Source organism: Macaca nemestrina, chromosome 17, assembly GCF_043159975.1.
Source record: "Macaca nemestrina isolate mMacNem1 chromosome 17, mMacNem.hap1, whole genome shotgun sequence".
NCBI classification, from domain to species: domain Eukaryota; kingdom Metazoa; phylum Chordata; class Mammalia; order Primates; family Cercopithecidae; genus Macaca; species Macaca nemestrina.
Genome location: NC_092141.1, coordinates 36,893,220 through 36,915,764, shown reverse-complemented (window position 1 = coordinate 36,915,764; position 22,545 = coordinate 36,893,220). Strand labels below are relative to the sequence as shown.

Genomic DNA, 22,545 nt, shown 5'->3' with positions numbered 1-22,545 from the left:
ATTGAACAGTCAGGGACTGGCTTTAAATCCAATATATACAGTCATGTCCAGCATGCTTTGGTACTAATCTTCTACATTTCCACTTATAATATGCAATCATCTTTTTGTTTTGTATAATGGTATTAAATTGCCTTTTCAAATCTGAATAGTCAGAAATCTATCTTTTTACAAGTGAAAGTTGTGTTTGACAGGTTCAAATTCTGAACCTGCCTGTCCGGAGCGTTTCTTTTGCCTTTTCTGAAACACCACGAACCTTAATCAGGTGGAATGTATTAGCAAATGAGCAGCTCAATACAGACCTGAGTTATACTGGACACAGATAAACGCCCAGGCAATGACCGTGCTCTCCAATCTTACTGAAGACTTTGTCCTGCCCTGTGACAGTGCCTGGGTGTGGCAAAAGAAAAAGATTAAATAGATGCTCTGTAGACTACTAATATAAATCTTCCCTTACAAGATATATGAGAAAGAACAATAGGCCAATAGAATTGAAGCTCCATGAGGGGAGAAAAAACTGCCTCTGTCTTATTCACACATAAATGCCTAGCACCTAGTACAGAGCCTGGCACATAGTAGGTGCTCATTAAATGTTTGTCGAATGAATGAATGAAGGAGAGAACAATCTCTACTACTGGTTATTCCATACTCATTATATTCATATGTTTATCAGGACAGTATAAGAGTAAACAGAAATGGTGAAAAACTAATTTTTCACAATACTAGGATTTAGTTAAATTTAATTCATTATATAGGTGGGTAACGATTCATAGACCTTGAAGTTCTGAAAATAGAGTTAAAATAGGAGAAAGCTTTCTAGAATCAATAATATTCTAGTTATTGCTTAGTTGACTCATTGTGACATGCTTCCAACCTCGGCATCAAACAAGATGCTTTAGAATACACATCAAATCCGACTCAATCTGGTTGGCTGCTTGCGTTCTGCCTGCCGCCTTCCTCTCCACTCTCATCTCTTCCTGCCATCCTTTTTCCCTTTTTGGGCCAATTTTAGTATTTCCCCAAACGCATTCTATTGCTTCAGACCTTCACACATGCTGTCCCCTCTCTAGGATTACGAAAGTCATGTGAACTAATTATCAGTAAGTCAAACACAATGGAAACACACGACAGAGAGAGTAGAAGCTGGCCAGCACCCCTGCTCTCCATTAGTAAGCATTTGTGCTATGCATTCGCAGATGTGTTTTCTGCACATATTCTAATGCACTCTCTCTCACACACATGCACACCAGATTTTCCTCCCTGCCTCCAAAATGGGAAATACCTCCTTTACCGCATGCTTTGTCCTCTTAATACATTACAGACTCTTTCCACATACATAGAGAATACATACTTGCTTATGCTTATATTTCAGTACAAACGTACATGCAGTACATTTCAGTACACAGAGAGGTGCCTTGTTCTTTAAGATAGATCTTTAGAGTTTAATTGTATGGATTAATCACAATGTATTTAAACAATCTGCATTAATGAAGCATTCCCCCCATCTCTTTTTTCCTTCCTTTTTTTTTTTTTTTTTTTTCTGGACAGGAGTCTTGCTCTGTTGCCCAGGCTGGAGTGCCGTGGCATGATCTCAACTCACTGTAACCTTCACCTCCCAGGTTCAAGTGATCCTTCCACCTAAGCCTCCTAAGTAGCTGGGATTACAGGTGCCCTCCACCATGCCTAGATATTTTTTTGTGTGTATGTATTTTTTTAATAGAGATGTATTTTTTTCAACATGTTGGCCAGGCTGGTCTCGAACTCCTGACCTGAACTGATCCACCTGCCTTGGCCTCCCAAAATGCTAGGATTACAGGTATGAGCCACTGTGCCTAGCCACACTTTCTTTCTTCTTCTTTTTTTTTTTCGTTCTTCACGTATGTGGAAAGAGTCTGTAATGTATTAAGAGGAAAAATCATGCGGTAAAGGAGGTATTTCCCATTTTGGAGGCAGGGAGGAAAATCTGGTGTGCATGTGTGTGAGAGAGAGTGCATTAGAATATGTGCAGAAAACACATCTGCGAATGCATAGCACAAGTTGTGCTGTGCTATGCGGAGTTGTGACTGGAGGCACATTTCTACCCACAAAAGCTCGAGATGTTAAAACGTTTCTCAACATCGACTTAACACGGTGACGGCAACACCTCCCTCCCGCCCCTCCCAGTAGGGCTGGGATTGTGCTGTGTTCCCTACTGGTTTACCCTTCCCCCCATAACAGGGAGCATTTTCCCTGGCTGCAGAGGCTCCCTCATAGTCTCCAAGACTGAAGGACCCCTAATTTGGGGACTGCAGCTGAAGTGTATTAGATTAAACACCATACGAAGCTGCAAGATGCTCTTTTAAGGGAAGAGGAAACTGGTCAGAGAAATGCCTCCGATTTTCATCGACAATTTTATTTTAAATCCATGAAGGATCTTACAGAACACGTCTCTGAGGTCATCTTTTGCGTTAATCCATGATGCAAGAGCATCACAAAGAACATAAAATCTTGGACTAGGCCACTGGGAATCACACTGATCATGGTACAAATTCCACGGAACGCTGAATGCAGGCAGATGGCCCAGGGTAGCCCACGCTCTGCTGAGGAGTGTGGGGTTCATCCCGGTGCAGCAGGTTTTCTTTGTCCTCACTGGCAGCTCCTCTCAGTCTCCGAGGCTGCCTCCTCGTCTTCTGCCCACATCTGACTGTGGGAGTTTCTAATCTAATCCCTTAGGAGGCCATCAACTTTACTTAGGGCTGAAGAATGTCTCATTCACTCAACAGATGTTTGCAAGCCCAGCATAATGGCTCACGCCTATAACTCTAGCACTTTGGAGGCCAAAGCGGGAAGATCACTTGCATCTAGGAGTTGGAGAGCAGCCTGGGCCACATAGCAAGACCCCATCTCTACAAAAAATAAAAACTTGGTCAGGCCTGGTGCCATGCACCCATGGTCCCAGCTACTTGGGAGGCTGAGGTGGGAGGATCGCTTGAGCCTGGGAAGTCAAGGCTTCAGTCAGCCGAGAACTTGCCACTGTACTGCAATGTGGACAACACAGCAAGACCTTGTAGAAAAACAAAAAAGGGAGGGAGGGAGGGAGGGAGGGTGAGGGGGAGGGGAGGGAAAGAAAGAAAGAAAGAAAGAAAGAAAGAAAGAAAGAAAGAAAGAAAGAAAGAAAGAAAGAAAGAAAGAAAGAAAGAAAGAAAGAAAGAAAGAAAGAAAGAAAGAAAGAGAAACAAAGAAAAAAGAAAGAAAAAAGAGAAAGAGAAACGAAGAAAGAGAAACAAAGAAAAAAGAAAGAAAAAAGAGAAAGAGAAACGAAGAAAGAAAGAAAGAAAGAAAGAAAGAAAGAAAGAAAGAAAGAAAGAAAGAAAAGAAAGAAAAAAGGGAAGAAAGAAGGAGTTGTATCATTCAATTCTGTCTTCATGAAAATTACATTAAATTTAAAAAGTTGTATTGTAATTCTTCTGTCTTTGGTTTGTTTTTTGGTTTTTGTTTGTTTGTTTTGTTTTGTTTTGAGACAGAGTTTTGTTCTTGTTGCCAAGGCTGGAGTGCAAAGGCGTCGTCTCGGCTCACTGCAACCTCCACCTCCTGGGTTCAAGCAATTCTCCTGCCTCAGCCTCCCAAGTAGCTGGGATTACCGGAGTACACCACCAAGCCCGGCTAATTTGTGTATTTTTGGTAGAGTCCAGGTTTCACCATGTTGGCCAGGCTGGTCTCGAACTCCTGACCTCAAGTGATGTGCCCACCTGGACCTCCCAAAGTGCTGGGATTACAGGCCTGAGCCACCACATCAGCATTTTTTTTTTTTTAAAGAGATGCTAGAAGTGTGGAATTTTATGTGAAATCTCTCAATTTTCAGAAATTGGCTTACATTTTTTAAAACACTTTACAGGACAAACAAAACAAGTTTGCAGACTGGAATTGGCTGCAGGCCACCAAGCTGCAGGTTCCAACAGCCCCGCTGTCACTGGGCGGCATCTGGAGCTGACTCCAAGCTGCTGCGCCCAGCATCAGGAAGCACCAACTGCGTGTTCACCCTCCAGCTTTCAGCTGCCACACGCTGTGTGCTCTAGTTACATGCTCTGACCTGCCACAGACTGCGGTGGCCCTCCGCAAGGCCCAGAGTCCATGAGGGGAGCCTGACATGGCGTCAGTGAGCTTCAGTAGAAAGCGGGTCTCCCCAACAGTGCAGCAAAAAGCAACAAGAGTCGGGTGGGGACATGGGGAACAACATGCGCACGTGCAGGGCTCTGAGCTCTGTCCACTCTAATTGTTCTTCTCTTGGTCATTGGATAGCCCCACCCCCTGCAGTTCCTGCTGTCCTCAACAGGGCTGCCCAGTGAGAACCGGACCCTCTGCTAGAACACTTTACCTTCACAGATGCAGGATTAAATATGTTGGCATCACAGTGTGAGGATGTTATTTTCAAGTGTCTTTCAACCCTTCTGATGACCTCAAGAAGAAAGGCTAGGCCAGGTGCAGTGGCTCAAGCCTGTAATCTCAGCACTTCGGGACACTGAGGTTGGAGGATCGCTTGAGCCCAGGAGTTTGAGACCAGCCTGTGCAACATAGTGTGACCTGTCTCTAAAACAAATAAATAAATAATTTTTAAAAAGAAGAAAGGCTCAGGTTGGTGCCAGTACCTCCTCTCCACCAGTGTTGATGGCATTTTGTGTGTGTGTGTGTGTGTGTGTGTGTGTGTGTGTGTGTGTGTGAGAGATGGAGTCTTTCGTCATCGCCCTGGCTGGAGTGCAATGGCTCACTGCAACCTCCGCCTCCCAGGTTCAAGCGATTCTCCGGCCTCAGCCTCCCGAGTAGCTGGGATTACAGGTGCTTGCCACCATGCCTGGCTAATTTTTGTATTTTTAGTAGAGACGGGGTTTCACTATGTTGGCCAGGCTGGTCTTGAACTCCTGACGTCATGATCCACCTGCCTCAGCCTCCTAAAGTGCTGGGATTACAGGTGTGAGCCACCACGTCTGGCCGCACTGTTTTTTTTTTAAGAGATGGGGGTCTGTTTCTGTCCCCCAGACTGGACTGCAGTGGCTATTCACAGGCATAATCATAGCATGCTATGCTTCAGACTCAGAACTTTGGGTTGACCATATTATCCCATCTGGAATATAACAGTAGTTGAGATGGAAGTGGGCTCAATTCAATCAGCCTGAGCACCTGCATTCTTTTAATTATGTACATTGCAGGGACAGAGCAGGTGTGTGGATTCTGGAGCAAAGCAATGGGAGACTGTAAGTGAGTATTTTAGCTTTTTCTTCCTGATACCTTTATATACACCTGCAGAGGTACCACAGCAACCTAGCAGTGATTGCCTTCCTCTCCCCACCTTTTTTATGTGGTAAAGTATACAGAATAAAAAAGTTATCATTTAAACCATTTGGAAATGTACAAATTACTAGCATTAAGTACATTCATGTTGTTATGCAACCATCACCACCATCCCTCTCCAGAACCTTTTCATCTCCAAATGAAACTCCCATTAAACACTAACACCCCTTTCCCCAGTCCCCTGAGTCCATGGGGAACATCAAGCCAGCCCTCAGCCCCGCTACGGGTTCCTGTACTTCCTGGAACGTCCGTCTCCTTGTTGATAAGGGAAGTGGGATCTTGCTACTTGGCATGGTTGTAGTGATGACTAAATAAATGAAGCACGTGAAGCACTTAGCACATAAAGTCAACGTGCAAAGCCTGATGGCTGCCCTCATCCGGCCAGGATCTGCACCTCCCTTCCAGGATCACTAAGTCCATTCCCAGAAGGGAAGCTATGCATTGATTGCAGTGACCCGGTGGTGCCTTCTTTCCAGCCCACATGAGCTCTGGCAACGCATCACGTTCAATGCTCGCAGCATGTGGACAGCCCGTGACAACACTCTAGTTTCCAATGTGAATGTAGATTTCCACCTCCCACCCACATCCCACCTTTAATATTGTTGGTTGTTATTTCAGTCAGTTTCTAGGCTGGGAGGCAGAGCCGCATTGAAGAAGTAGACACACCCTTCTCAGTCACCTTCTCATCACCAAGTAGGAACTGAGCATCTCGTATCTTTCTCCCTGAAGCAAATGGCTGGACAATACCCCTCAGGAATAGAGCTCATCGGAGGGAGGGTGAGGGAGGCCTGGATTCTGAATCTTACCCATCCCTCCTTTGCTGGGGTATTGAGCAAGCCTTTAGTGTGGAAGGAAACAGGTCCCGAGGCGTGGAGGAAGTGGCCTGGGATTTTCCCTATTTCTGTAATAGCACAACTATCACTGCAGCCAGGTCATTTCTGATGGCCGCTGGGAGGACACTGAGAATCAGCTGCTACCTGTGGAAAGAACTGTAGGATTTCAGTTGATGAGAACCACTGAGGGATATGGCTGCCAAAATGATACAATAATCTTAGGTCACATCACTAGTGGTAGAGTGCGTAGAAACGGGAGGTGAAAGCCCACACTGCAGTGTGTTGGTCAGATTCCTTGGGGGACAGGGTCTGGGTCTGGGCGCACACCAGGAGGCCTGGCCAAAGGGAGAGACGGTCACTGACTGCCTACTACGTGGCAGGATCATGCTAGGTGCTTTACATGTGTTCTCTCATTTCACATCAGGGAAGTCACGTGAGAAAATATCCCCCCCACGTACAGAAGGGAAAACTGCGGGTTACTGCAGTGAAGTAGCCTGCACAGGGTCATCCTGCCTGGAAGTGAAGGGGCTTGGAATTGGGGCCAGGCCTGGCTGACTCCCAAAGTGTGTGCCCTTGTTGGACGCTGGGGCTCCCCTAGAAGCTGGCGTTCCACTCTTTCATACCATGTTACATTCTTCTCTGGGGATCCCCAGATACAAAGAGAATGGACGCAGTGTTCCTTCCTGTTCAGCAGAGCAGCCCCCACCCCTCATTCCCGGCCACCCCTCTGGAATCGGCCCTGGATGAGAGTAAGTTGATAGGACCAGGAGCTGAACTGTGCCATTCTGGGCTTCCCACCCCCCAAGGACAGAAAACAGTGATTGAAATGAAACCACCTGGTAGAGCCCTCCTCACTCCCCAGGGACAGAGTGCAGTCACCCAGGCCCATGTTCCCTGCAGAGGTGTTGAGGTCCATGAAAGGAGGTGCATCCCATGAGGGGGCACCTGAGAAGAGGGGTGAGGTGGTGTCGTGGTGAGCGGCACAGACTCCATTGTGGGACTGCCTGGGCTGAGTCCCGGCTCTGGCACTTCACCACTGTGTGACTGTGGACAAGTTGCTTCACCTCTCTGTGCCTTTGTTTCTTCCCAGGTAGAATGGCGATTATTATTTGTACCTGGTTCATAAAACTGACATAAAGTTAAATGTAGGGCACCTAGAATGGTGTCCAGCACATAACCAACTCCACTAACTTTAACACAAAATCTTGGCCGGGCACGGTGGCTCACGCCTGTAATCCCAGCACTTTGGGAGGCCGAGGCGGGCGGATCACCTGAAGTCAGAAGTTCGAGATCAACCTGGCCAATACGGTGAAACCTTGTCTCTACTAAAAATACAAAAAATTAGCTGGGCATGGTGGAGAGCGCCTGTAGTCCCAGCTACTCAGGAGGCTGAGGCAGGAGAATCACTTGAACCCTGGAGGGGGATCTTGCAGTGAGCCGAGATGGCGCACTCCAGCCTGGGCGACAGAGCAAGACTCCGTCTCAAAAAAAAAAAAAAATTCTCTGTGCACTTCCTCCTTGATGCCATGTAGCCCAGCTGTATATCCATCTTACCTTTTGGAATATGAGCTGCGTAAGCCTGGGACTGTGTCCAATTTTCTCTGTACCCCAGTGCCAGAGGAGTCCAGCACTTACTGTCTGTGGCAGGCATTGAATTTTCCAAATATTTCTGGTCCCAGGTGCTCTTTCAGCCTCTTGCTGCCTCCTGTCTAGAGGTGAGGTCTCTTTCCCCTCCCCTTGAGCCAGGGTGGTGCTCATGTGATTGCCTCAGCAAATAGAATGTGGTGGAAATGGCAGTGGACGACTTCTGAGCAAGGTTATAAAGGGATGTAAGTTCCACCTGGCTGTCTCTGGGAATGCTCACCCTTCGACTCCAGCCACCATATTGTGGGGAAGCCCAAGCCATGTGGAAAAGCCACTTGCAGATATTCTCGTCAATTGCCCAGCTAAGATCTTAGCCAAGAGCCAATATTAAGTGGTAGACCTGTGAGTTAAGACGCCTTCAGATATTCCAGCCCCAGCCTCCGGGCCACCTGACTTCATGCCAAGTGGAGCAGAGATGAGCTCTCTTCACCTAGCCCTGCCCAACTGGCAGATTTGTAAGCCAAATAAACCCTGTCATTGTTTTAAGCAACTAAGTTGTAGAAGAACGTTTATGCAGCAGTAAATAACCAGAACGCCAAGTAGATAATCAGCCCTGGGAGTGTCAGCTCAGCAGATTAACTGTGGTGGCTGGTTGTTCCGACAACTGCCTCAGCCATCACTTTGGGTAAGTCCAAAACAGAGGGAGGGAGCTGCTGGGTATGGGGGAGCCGAGAAACTTGGGAGCCAGGCTGCTATTACTACCCTTAGCCTGGTTTCACTGCTCCACACATGCATGGCCCTGGGCATGTCTCTGATTCTCAGATGTGTCCATTCTTCAACCCAGCAAGGGCTGTTGGGAGCTTGAGCAGAGGTGCCAGGCAGAGAGCGATCTGGTGTCTGGTAAACACTGGTTTCTTTCCTGGGGAGTGCTTCCAGTGAATGAAGGGGGCTTTGTTCTCTGAACGCACAGTGTGAAGGACGAAAGAAGAGAACCAGTGTGGGCCAGCGACAAGAATAACATGGGCTGGGGCCAGAGGCTGCAACCAGACCAGGTGTGACCTCCATGAGGCAAACATCCTACCTGCCAGCTCATCGTTTGTCATTCCTAGCTGGTCTAGGAGCCGAACCCAGAGGCAAGTTCATCGAGGAGCTAATACAGCTTGAGCTTCAGGGCCCTTCTCTGCGTGGGCAATGTGTCCACATGCTCACAGACTTCTCTAATATTTGCGAAAGTTAAAATGTTTTAAATGGACTGACGCTACCGTCTTCTTCCACTCCAACTTCGCCTCCAGCACACTTCCTCTTGAGGCAGGTGGTGGTGGAGAGGCCATGTACATTTTGGGGATCTTGCTAAGGAGTTGAGTTGGGCAACATTTATTGTAGGTTTAGCAGGACATGTCTGTGTGGTTCACAGCCACTTCCATGAATGACTCAGTTATTCCCAGCTGTTAGGAATGGCTTCTAGAACACTCCTCTTTTGCGCCAACCCACCTGGATCCAGATGCAAAGATGTAGGACCGGAGGGTTAAAGGAGCATCATGAAAACGTGTCCCATGGTGCCTGGCACCCAAAGTACGTGGGCAGTGGAGAATAAACAGATCAATGGAAAGACAGAATGGTCATTCTATTTTCTTTATAGAAAATATGTTAAACCCTGGCCAGGCATGGTGGCTCATGCCTGTAATCCCAGCACTTTGGGAGGCCGAGGCAGACAGGTCACTTGAGGTCAGGAGTTCAATACCACAGCGGCCACCATGGTGAAAGCCTGTCTCTATTAAAAATACAAAAATTAGGGCCAGGAGTGGTGGCTCACTCCTGTAATCCCAGCACTTTGGGAGGCTGAGGGGAGCAGATCTCCTGAGGTCAGGAGTTTGAGCCCAGCCTGGTCAATATGGTGAAACCCCATCTCTACTAAAAATACAAAAATTAGCGGGCCATGATGGTGGGCACATGTAGTCCCAGCTACTCGGGAGAAGCTGAGGCAGGAGAATTGCTTGCACCTGGGAGGCAGAGGTTGCAGTGAGCTGAGATCACGCCACTGCACTCTGGCCTGGGTGACAGGACAGAGCAAGACTCTGTCTCAAAATAAAAAAATTAATAAATTAATAAAATTAAAATAAAAAAATTAGCCGGGCATGGTGGTGTGTGCCTGTAACCCCAGCTATTCAGGAGGCTGAGGCAGGCGAATTGCTTGAATTCGGGAGGCAGAGGTTGCAATGAGCCGAGATCATGCCACTGCACGCCCACCGCCTGGGCGACAGAGTGAGACTCTGTCTAAAAAAAAAAAAAAAAGTTATATCTTCATCATTTGAAGGAGCAATCGAAGAGTATGCTGAAGAAATAGGAGAGTATTAAAATATTAAAATATTAGGTAATTTTTTTTTTGACATGGAGTTTTGCTCTTGTTGCCCAGGCTGGAGTGCAATGGTACAATCTCGGCTCACTGCAACCTCCGCCTCCTGGATTCAAGTGATTCTCCTGCCTCAGCCTCCCAAGTAGCTGGGATTACAGGTGCCTGCCACCATGCCCAGCTAATTTTTGTATTTTTAGTATAGACGGTATTTCACCATGTTGGCCAGGCTGGTCTCGAACTCCTGACCTCAGGAGATCCACCCGCCTCAGCCTCCCAAAGTGCTGAGCCACCGCGCCCAGCCGTCTTTCTGGATTTTAAGATGTTTGAGGTATTTGTCAAGTTTTTAAGAATCTGTAATCTGTTTTGATTTCTTTGTTTCTTCTAAATAAATATTTACTTTAGTACCTGGCTTCGTATTCACAATTTTGTACATTTTCTTAAAGAGAAATTGCAAAGGTTTCTGGACCCACTAAACTGGATATGCTCCTAACAGAACCCCAATTTTGTTTAGGGTGGCAATATACCTAATAAGACTGCTTTTCAGTCTCCCCTACAGTTATGAGTAGCCACGTGAATAAGATCTGGAAATAGGGTGCAGTTGAATTGCGTGGGACCTCCAGGAAGGCTTCGTAGAGGGAGCAAGCTAACTTGTCTGAGAGGAGAAGTGCCCTTTGCCGCTTCCCATTGTTCTCCTTCATGCTGCCTGGAATATGGATGCAATGGCTGATGCTCTAGCAGCCATTTTAGTTCATGAAGTAACAAACTAAGGGTGATTCAGGAGAAAATACAAGGAGCTGAGTTCCCAGGAACAGTGGGGCTGCCACCCCAGCCCTGAATGGCTGACCGCCAGCCTTTTTCATATGAGAGAAAAACAAACCCTTCTATCTTGTTCAAGCCTCTACATTTGGGGGTTTTCTGTTCAGTGCTCCCAAAAGTAATCCTCAACTGTACAATGATCCCTTGAGAAAGTCACTTCCCCTCTCTCTGCCTCAGAATTGCCATCTAAAAACTGAAATGAGGCTGAATGACTAAACTGGTGCTTCTAATATTTCAGCCAACCACATGGCACATTTCTGAATGTTCCTGTGTCCATGTGCCATCAACACTATGTATTTCGTATTCTTCTTTAAATTGATCTGTACTTCACATTTTTTATTACATACCTTTGACTAACCCCAGATTGCTGTTCTAACATTTCTGCAAAGATATGTCTTCAAATTTTGATTTTAAAAAATGACATTTATTTTTCAAAGAAGGCATGGGATTTGTTCTTTACTTTTCTTTCTTTCTTTCTTTCTTTTTTTTTTTTTTTTTTTGAAACAGGGTCTTGCTTGTTGCCCAGGCTAAAAAAAAAAAAAAAATGAAATGGGATTACGGTGCCCACATGGTTGCCAGACAGACCAGGCGTCTGCCAAGGAGTGGTTTCATATCAGATGACCTGCTATCTCTGTGAAGTTAATATTGTACCATGGCCTTATCCAGCCCTGCTGCAGTTCTTTACTGTGGGTAATGGGAAGCTGGGAAACAGCACTTTTCGTAACACAAATGGCCAGTTACTTGGCCTGTCTCTGTCCCACTGTCACTGCCCAGGTTCAGAGCTGAGTGTGAGTCTCAGCTGGCTGTCTGCACTGCCTCCCAGACAGCCTCCTGCGGTTTGTCCTACCTCCTCCAATCCCTCCTCCTCTTTACCACCCGAGTTATTTTCATGACACACAAAACCTGCTTTCTTATTCCTCTGCTTACAGCCCTTCAGTGATGCTTCGCGCTGCTCAGGAGAAAGTCTGAGCTCCTTTGCTGGAACACGAGGGCCTCCAGACCAGTCACCTGCCCGCTTCTCCAGACCAGGCCCCTGCTGCTTCTCCAGCACAGGGTGTCTAAGCTCTTTAGCCTGGTACACGAGGCCTCCAGACTGGGACCCTGCTGCTTCTCCAGCACCTGGTGTCTAAGTGCCTCCTTCTTGATGTCTGTTCAATCACAAGGAGGTGCTCATCTCTCCCTGAGGACACACGTGCACAAACCACACACACACCACACACCACACACCACACATGCACCCCGCACAGGCATCCCACACACACATACCACACACACACCACACACACACACACCACACACACACACCACACACACACACCACACACACATACACCACACACACACCACACACACACCACACACACACCACACACACCACACAAACACACACCACACACACACACCACACACCACACACACACACCACACACACACCACACACACACAACCACACACACACCACCCACACACCACACACACCACACACACACCACACACTACACACACCACACACCACACCACACACACCACACACCACACACACACACCACACACCACACACCACACACCACACACACACCACACACACATAAACACACCACACACACACCACACACACACAACCACCCACACACCACCCACACACCACACACACCACACACACCACACACACACCACACACCACACACACCACACACACACCACACACACACCACCCACCACACACACACACCACACACACACCACACACCCCACACACTATACACACACCACACACACCACACACACACCACGTACACACTACACACACTACACACACACCACACACACATTACACACACACCACACACCACACACACCACACACACAACATACACCCCACACACCACACACACACAACACACACACACCACACACACACACCTCACACCCCACACACCACACACACACCACACACACACCACACACACCCCACACACACACACACCACACACACCACACACACACCACACACACCCCACACACACACACACCACACACACTACACACACACACCACACACACACACCACACACCACACACACCACACACACACCACACACACAACATACACCCCACACACCACACACACAACACACACACACCACACACACCCCCCACAGACCCCACACACACCACACACACCACACACACACACCACACACACACACACACCACACACACACCACACACACCCCACACACACCCCACACACACACACAACCACACACACACCACACACACACACCACACACACACACACACCACACACACACACACCACACACACACACACCACACACACCCCACACACACCCCACACACACACACAACCACACACACACCACACACACACACCACACACACACCACACACACACCACACACACACTACACACACACCACACACACACCACACACACACCCCACACACCCCACACACCCCACACACACCACACACACCCCACACACCCCACACACACCACACACACACACCACACACACACACCACACCACACACACACACCATACACACACACACACCACACACACACACACCACACACACACCCCACACACACCCCACACACCCCACACACACCACACACACACCACACCACACACACACCACACACACACACACACCACACACACACACCACACACACACACCACACACACACACAACCACACACACACACCACACACACACACACAACCACACACACACCACACACACACAACCACACACACACCACACACACACACAACCACACACACACACCATACACACACCACACACACACACAACCACACACACACACCACACACACACCACACACACCACACACACACCACACACACACCACACCACACACACCACACACCACACACACACCACACACACCACACACCACACACCACACACACACAACCACACACACACCACACACACACCACACACACCACACACACACACCACACACACCACACACACACACCACACACACACCACACACACCACACACATGCACACTCAAGTGCATGCACACAGAGGAGTGTGCTCTTCGACTCCTTCTCCCTGCAGTCCCTGGAATGCACCATCTGTCCTAAACCTAAGGCCCACGCCCTCTCTGAGGTCCACCCTGGCCTCACCAGTCACAGGTCCCATATGTAAAACTACAGATATAACTCAGAGAGCGCCCACTCTGTGCCGGTCACTGACTTAAGTGCCTCACAAGCATTAGCTCTTTTAATCCTCACAACAACGTTATGAAATAGACTCTGTGATGAGCTCCATTTTGCAGATGAGGAAACTGAGGCTTGGAGATTTAAAGTAACTTGCCTGATTTCACTCAGCTGCCGTCCCTCTTTTCTCCCCCCAGAACACTGACTACATTTCCTTCATAGCGTGTTAGTGTATTTAATAATTTTCATAATCACCAGCTCTAATGATGTATGGTGGGAAAGGTCAATGCCCTCTTGGTCTGTGGTCCCCACAGCCAAGCTCAAGGCGTGGCACCCAGCAGGTACTCAGTAAATGCTGTGACTAAAGCACTGGTCTGTGTTTCTTCAAAGAAGCTCTTTCTTCTTGCATTAAAATCTTCTTGGCTCAGAAGTGGACTCATGGAAAGGGCTACGAGGCGTGGGCCGCAGCGTCCGCCCCTTGTGTGGGGCCCCTCTAGCAATGCACACAGATGGTCATCTAGTTTTGTAAAGTAAGATATTATTTTTTGACCAGGCACGGTGGCTCATGCCTGTAATCCAAGCCTTTGGCAGGCCAAAGTGGGAGGATCTTTTGAGCCCAGGAGTTTGAGACCAGCCTGGACAACATTAGGAAACCCTGTCTCTACAAAAAATACAAAACTTAATTGGGCGTGGTGGTGTGCACCTGTAGTACCAGCTATTCAGGAGGCTGACGTGGGAGTCCTGGAGGTGGAGGCTGCAGTAAGCAGAGATCATGCCACTGCTCTCCAGCCTGGGTGACAGAGCGAGCTTCTGTTTCAAAAAAAAAAAAAAAAAAGAAATTACTTTTCTTAAAGATGCCCCCTATATTTGTAATCTTTAGGGCCCACAAACCCAAGGTCTGTGTGATAGGCTTGTTGAAAATGCAGATTTCAGCTGGGCATGGTTCACGTTTATAATCTCAGCTTTGAGAGGCCAAGGTAGGAGGATCACTTGATCCCAGGGGTTTAAGACCAGCCTGAGCAACATAGCAAGACTCTGTCTCTACAAAAAAGTAAAAAATTAGCTGGGCATGGTGGTGCATGTCGCTGGTCCCAGCTACTTGGGAGGCCAAGGTGGGAGCATCACTTGAGCATGGGAGGTCCAGGCTGCAGTGAGCCATGATTGAGCCACTGCACTCCAGCCTGGGCAACAGACCCAGACCCTGTCTCAAAGAAAAAAAAAGAGAATGCACATTTCTAGCCCTACCCCCAAACACCCATATCTTGGAAGATTCTTGTCTTACCAAAGTCTGAGCACCACTATGCTAAATGTTTCTTCCCTACCCCAGTGATTTTTCTATTTGCTTTAGGGTTCAAAAGAGAGTCATCGCAGTGGTGGGGTCAGCTATTCATCTCTCTCTTTGCCTGGAAACCAGCTGATGCTCTAAGAGGGGTTTCCTGAGCTCTCCGAATAACTTCAATTTGTTCTTTTTGGGCCAAGCCCCGTGCTGCCCGGTCCTGCTGATGAGAGTTCGGCTAGAGGGAGGGGTGGGGAAGGGCCTGGGTTGGGGGGCCAGCTGGGGGTAGCCTGCGGCCCTGAACCCTAATCCTCCTCACTGTCCCTTCTCTGCTTCATGGAGGTGTTCTTGCTCTTTCTCCTTTCTAGCCAAGCCTCCTCCCTCCACTTACGTGTTCTCATCCAGATCAGTTTCCATTCCCGCTGGTGGAAAGCAGCCTCGGGCAGGGCCACTGCGCAAGAAAGGCGGGCCTGGGTGCAGGCGGGGCTCCGGGAGTCACCCCCCCGACGCCCGGCTGCCCTTCATTGTCCTCTGCATGAGGCCGCTGCCGCAGCCCACGTGAGCCTTTGCCAAGGAGGGATTTAGAGACGTGGGCAGAAGAGCTGGAAGAGGGACTTCTTCAGTAAGGCAGCGGGCCGGTTTGGCTGATGGAAGACGTTTCCCGGAAGCCTGTTCACGCTCCACCCTGAAGGTCCCAGGGCCGTGAGAGTCGGCCGGGCCGCCCAGGCGGTCCCCTCCAGGCTGCAGGATGATCCAGGAACTTGTTTTCCTCAGCACTGTGTAGTTTTCAGCTTAAAAGTTCTGTGCATGTTTTGTGAGATTTATAGCTAAGTATTTAATTTTTCGAGTGATTATATAAACCACATAGTAGTTTTAATTTTAGTGTCTACTTGTTTGTTGTTACTATATAGAAATACAATCGATTTTCATATATTGTTGTTGCATTCTGTGCGCTTCGAAACTCACTAGTTTTGGAAGCTGTTTTTTGTTTTTAGATTCCTTAAAATTTTATATATGGGCAATCATGTCATTTAAAAATAGGAACAGTTTGCTAATAATCAACCTGTATGCCTTTTATGTTAAGAAAATCCCTAAATGCTGGGATTACAGGAGGTGAGCCACCACGCCCAACCAGAAACTTTCTTTTTGGTTATTTCAAATGAACTTGACTTTTACTGTAATTATACCTAAAGTATTTGTAAATTGTTTAGAACTTCTCTTTGTCATGGACCTTTGCGTTTATTCTTTGGATCACATAATAAAACTTTTTTTTTTTTGTCTTTAAAGTTCTAAATCTCTGTATGCACTTTGCCTTTCTTAATTAAACATAATCCAAAGTAAGCTGTGACTTATTTATTTATTTATTTATTTATTTAAGACAGGGTCTCACTTTGTCACCCAAACTGTGGCATGATCTCGGCTGACTGCAGCCCCAACCTCCCAGGCTCAAGAAATCTTCCCGCCCCCCTAGGCCTCCCGCGTAGCTGGGACTACAGGCATGCACCACCACACCTAGCTAGTTTTTGTATTTTCTGTAGAGACAGGGTTTCTCCATGTTGCCCATGCTGGTCTCGAACTCCTGGCCTCAATCTGTTCTCCTGCATCGGCCTCTCACAGTGTTGGGATCACAGGTGTGATTTTGCCACCATCCCCGGTTTATTTTTTTTTCAACAGGCAGAGTTTGTCACGGAAGCCTCCCGCCTCAGCTTCCCAAAGTGCTGGGAATACAGGTGGAAGCCACTGCACCCGTCCAGCTAGGATTCTTTGGTAGTGTACAGGATTATACACTAACACCAGAATGACTCTGATTTTCAGTTTTGCTTGAAATGTGATGCAAAGGTGTCAGCCTGCTGATAACACTGTCAGGATGAATCTTCTACAGAAATAATTGCTTTTTTCTCCAGTATTTAGTGCTGAAAGATATTAATGGTAATATATTTCTGGTTTAATATAAATTAAGCATGTTTTCTAGTTGTGCATGAATGCTGGCTGGCAACTTATAAGTTTTGACAGTTGTTTAAATATGTAATGTTAAGCTTAGGTTTTAAAAAAGTAAAACTTATAAAGGAAAATAAAAAGAATCTCAAGATCCCCAAACTCCTTATGCTAAAGAGAAAGTTAAGCCTAGAGGTTGTGCCACACAACACTGCCATCCTTTTGCCAAGTGCAAAGCTGCCACTTCACAGCCTTATGTGAAAGCACGAAGCATTAACCAGACCCCTACAGGATGCAAAACGCCTCAGGCAGCTCCAGATGTCTGCCCCACAAATTAGTCACACTTAAGTTTTTGACTGCCTCAAAAACTTTCAAGATGTATATCCGCCCATAAAATGAGGGCATGTTGATTGTAACTTTAGGTCTGCAATCTAAATCTAGCTCCTAAAACCAATGTTGCTCCTTTCTACACAGATAATGTTGATTCCAAGCTTATCTTTCCAGGTGCAGAACAAAGCAAAGATGAGATTAATCATTATTCCACCTACCCGGAGACACCTGCACAATTAATTCTTTCTTTACTCCCTTTTTTTCCTTCAGAAGTTCACCTTATCTTATGTAAAATGCAGATCTACTGGGTACTAACTAATGTCTCACAAGACTGTAACTATTCCCTGTCTCACTACCTACCTGCCCCTCATTCTACATGCCTTCCCCACGCCACTCCCCTCACCGTTTTTTTTTTTTTTTTTCCGAAATAGAGTTTCTCTCTTGTTGTCCAAGCTGGAGTGCAATGGTGTGATCTTGCCTTACTGCAACCTCCGCCTCCTGGGTTCAAGTGATTCTCCTGCCTCAGCCTCCCGAGCAGCTGGGATTATAGGCATGCACCACCATGCCCATCTAATTTTGTATTTTTATCAGACATGAGGTTTCTTCATGTTGGTCAGGCTGGTCTCCAACTCCCGACCTCAGGTGATCTGCCTGCCTCGGCCTCCCAAAGTGCTGGGATTACAGGCGTGAGCCACCGCTCCTGGCCATGCCTTCCCCTTTTTAAGGATATGTATAAATACTAAATCTCCTTAAAACCTCTTCAGAGAATCCCTGCCACACACTCTTTCTGTGCCTTGTGTATTTCCTGGGCACTTCCTCAAGCTTGGACTCAATACACTTTGGCTGATGGAGACTCTTACCTCAGCCTGTCATTTTTTTTGTTGAGCAAGCTGATAAACTGCTGTTTATTATTTACTTTAAAGAAAAAGAAAACAAATATGAATGTGTTTGGCACATTCAAAAAAATTTAAGAACTGCTTTTGAAAGACACTGTTGAAAAAATGAAAAGATAGTCACAGGCTGAGAGAAAATATATGAAAATCAGATTTCTGATAAAGTGCTTGCATCTGTCAAGTCTTGTTAAATACCGACAAAAAGAAAAAAGAAAAAAAGAAAAGTACTCTCATCCAAAATATGTAAATTACTCTCAAAACCAAATAATGAGAAAACCATCTAAGTTTATAAATGGGCAACATGTTGGAACAGACAATGCAAAAAAAAAAAGAAAAGACACAGGCATAAATAACCAACTGAACAGATGTCCAACATCATCACTCTTTAAGGAAATGCAAATTAAAACCATTAATGAGACACCACTACACAACTATTAGAATGTCTAAAATGAAGACATTTCACTCTGGCTTGAGAGGCTGATAATGAGGTTCTGCCTAAGTCCTGTCACCCAGAATTATCTGATATACCTTAGGGATGCACCCTGAGACTGGGTGATTTACAAAGAAAAGAGTTTTATTTTGGTTCACAGTTCCAGAGGCTGGGAAGTCCAAGATTGGGCAGCATATCTGGTCAGCTTCTGGTGAGGGCCTTTGACCTGTGTCCTAACATGGCAGAGAAGCAGAAGGGAAAGCAAGTGTGTGCCAGAGAGAGAGGATGAAATAGGCTCACCTACTTTATAACAACCCACTCTCAGGAGAGCTAATCCATTCTCTCGATAACTCACCCAGAGGAAGTCATTCATCCATCCTAACAACCCAGTCACCTCTTAAAAGACCCTGCCTCCAAACACCATCATGTTGGCAAGTAAATTTCAACATGAGTTTTGGTGGCACAAACCACTTTCAAATCGTAGCACATGTCCAGCAGAGAGACCAGCCTGTCCTGAACACCCTGAAGGAAGTGCCTGGGGTAAGGCCCTGTGGGGCGGCAGGGAACAGAACAAACCTGGCAGTGGCAGATTCTCAGTCTGGTTCATAGAGACCATCATACTTACATTAAATTTTTTTTTTCTTTTTATTGAGACGAAGTCTCACTCTTGTTCCCCAGGCTGGAGTACAATGGCATGATCTCGGCTCACTGAAACCTCCACCTCCCGGGTTCAAATGATTCTCCTGCATCAGTCTCCCAAGTAACTGGGATTATAGGCACTTACCACCATGCCCGGCTAATTTTTGTACTTTTAGTAGAGACTGGGTTTCACCATGTTGGCCAGGCTGGTCTCGAACTCCTGACCCAGGTGATTTGCCTGCCTCGGCCTCCCAAAGTGCTGGAATTACAGGCATGAGCCACCGTGCCCAGTCACATTTTTAAAAGTTTTAAGTGCAGGCAGGTGCAGTGGTTCATGCCTGTAAATCCTAGCATTTTGGGAGGCCAAGGTGGGCAGATCACTTGAGCTCAGGAGTTTGAAACCAGCCTGGGCAAGAGGGCGAAACCCTATCTCTATCAGAAGTACAAAAAATTAGCCAAACGTGGTGGCATGCGCCTGTGGTCACAGCTACTCAGGAGGCTGAGGTGGGAGGATGGTTTGAGCCCAAGGGTGGTGAGAAGGGGTGGGGGGGCGTGGAGGTTTCAGTGAGCTGAGATTGCACTACTACACTCTGGCCTGGGTGACAGACTCCATCTAAAAAAAAAATTAATTGTGGTAAAACACACATAATATAAAATGTACCACATTAACCAGTTTTAGGTACACAGTTCAGTGGTATTAAGTACATTCACGCTGTTATACAATTATCACTACCATCCATCCACAAAACTCTTTTCATCTTGTGAAACCAGAACTCTATACGCTTTAAACGGTAAGTCTTCATTTCCCCTCCTACCAGCCGATAGCCACCATTCTACTTTCTTCTGTTGATTATGGCCACTCTAGGTATCTCAGACAAGTGAAATCATACAGTGCTTGCTCTTTTTTTTTTTTTTTTTTTTTTTTTTTGTGGAACAGAGTCTCACTTTGTTGTCCAAGCTGGAGTGCAGTGGTGCGATCTTGGTTCACTGCAACCTCTGCCTCCCAGGTTCAAGCGGTTCTCCTGCCACAGTCTCCCGAGTAGCTGGGACTACAGGCATGTGTCACCATGCCCGGCTACTTTTTGCATTTTTAATAGAGACGGGGTTTCACCATGTTGGCCAGGCTGGTCTCGAACACCTGACTTCAGGTGATTTTCCCACCTTGGCCTCCCAAAGTGCTGAGATTACAGGCATGAGCCACCACACCCGGCCTACAGTGCTTGTTCTTTTATGACTGTTTTATTTCACTTAATGTTCTCAAGGACCATCCATGTTGTGGCATGTGCCAGAATTTCTGTCCTTTTAGGGCTGAATCGTATGTCTGGCCCACGTTTTTTTGACCACTCATCTGTTGACGGAGACGTGTTGCTTTCACCTCTTGGCTGTTGTGGATGGTGCTGCTACAAATACGGGTGTTCACACGTCTCTTTGAGTTCCTGCATTTGGTTATTTGGGGGAGATACCCAGAAGTGGAATTGCTGGATCATACAGTAATTCTATGATGAGGTTTTTGAGGAACAGTCATGCTGTTTTCACAGGGCTCCAGTTTACTCACATTCTAGCGAACAGTTGCTGTTTTCTGGATTTTTTTTAAATCATAGGCATCCTAATGAGTGTGAGGTGACAGACTCCCTCAGTCTACAGGGCAGAGAACAGAGAGCCGCCGAGAAGGGTCTGCGACTTCAAATGCTAGAGCTCTGAGAAGGAACATTCCCAAGGGCTGCTTCTGGTCTCCTGAAGACCAGAGCTAACCACTGGGAATGGACTGTGGTGACTGAAGGGAGCCAGCACTGTGCCTCGAAGTGCCTCCCTACTGTGTCGATTAGTCTAAAAACACGTCAGCCTTTGGGTATGACCGCGGCCCCTCCAGGCAGGGCGTGGAGCACAGGGCCCTCCTTTATGGGCTGGACTCCCTAGTGGGCTGCTTACCTGTGACTCACCTCCCAGGCTCAAGCTAATGCTAAGGTGCTGATTTGCTGGAACTCTGAGCTGTGCCTGTGTCTCCTTGGGCTCTGGGAGAGTTTTTCTTTTAGCAGTATTGTACGGAGATATTGTCTAGTTAGAGGAAAATGTAGATCCTGGTATTCTGTGTGAGTTTTGTTTTGTTTAATTTTGTTTTGAGACAGGATCTTGCTCTGTCACTCAACCTGCAGTGCAGTGGTGCCATCATAGCTCACTGTGGCCTCAACCTCCCAGGCTTAAGCAATTCTCCTGCCTCAGCCTCCCTGTAGCTGGGACTACATGCACCACCATGCCTCACTAATTTTTTTGATTTTTAGTAGAGAGAAGGTCTTGGGATATGGAACAACTGCAACTGTCATTCATAGCAGACTTGAGTGTAAAATAATCCAAGCTGGTCTCAAACTCCTGGGCTCAAGCAATCCTCCTGCCTCAGCCTCCCAATGTGCTGAATTACAGGTGTCAGCCACTGCACCTGCCTCAGCCTGTTGTTAATGGATGTAAACACCTGTGCGACCACCACCCAGAACCAGATCCAGCACATTTCCCGCCTCTCGAAGACTCCTTCGTGCCCCTCCCAGTCAGAGACCCCCAAGAGTGACGCCATTCTGGCCTGTTGTTCAACTTGACTTGAATGGAATTCTCACAGTGTGTGTCTGTTTGGATCTGGCTGCTTCTGCTCAGTTGCGAGGCCCATTGATGTTTCCTGTGGCCTGGCTCATTATGACTGAGGGCCACTCTGTTGTGTGAAAACCACAATTCATTTCTCCCTTCTCCTTTGGTGAACAATTTGCATTGTTTCCAGCCTGGGGCTACGGTGAGTAAAGCTTTTAAAAACAGACAAATATGTTTTCCTTTCTCTTAGCTAACTTTTTAGAAGTAGAAAAGCCAAAACCTAGAAGTAGATATTTGACTGTATTACAACTCGCCAAGCAGTTTTTCTTTCTTTTT

The 22,545-nt window shown here is 47.0% G+C and overlaps 1 long non-coding RNA gene across 1 annotated transcript in view; it reads right to left on the bottom strand.

Annotated features, from left to right (window-relative positions):
- Positions 1-16,205, bottom strand: part of LOC139359353 (uncharacterized) — a 47,042-nt gene extending 30,837 nt beyond the window's left edge. The window contains exons 1-2 of the long non-coding RNA XR_011615273.1: positions 15,800-16,205; positions 300-387 (exon numbers count right to left, since the gene is read on the bottom strand). This is a non-coding gene — a long non-coding RNA (uncharacterized lncRNA). The remainder of the gene's footprint in view (positions 1-299; positions 388-15,799) is intronic.
- Between the last annotated feature and the right edge of the window lie 6,340 nt (positions 16,206-22,545).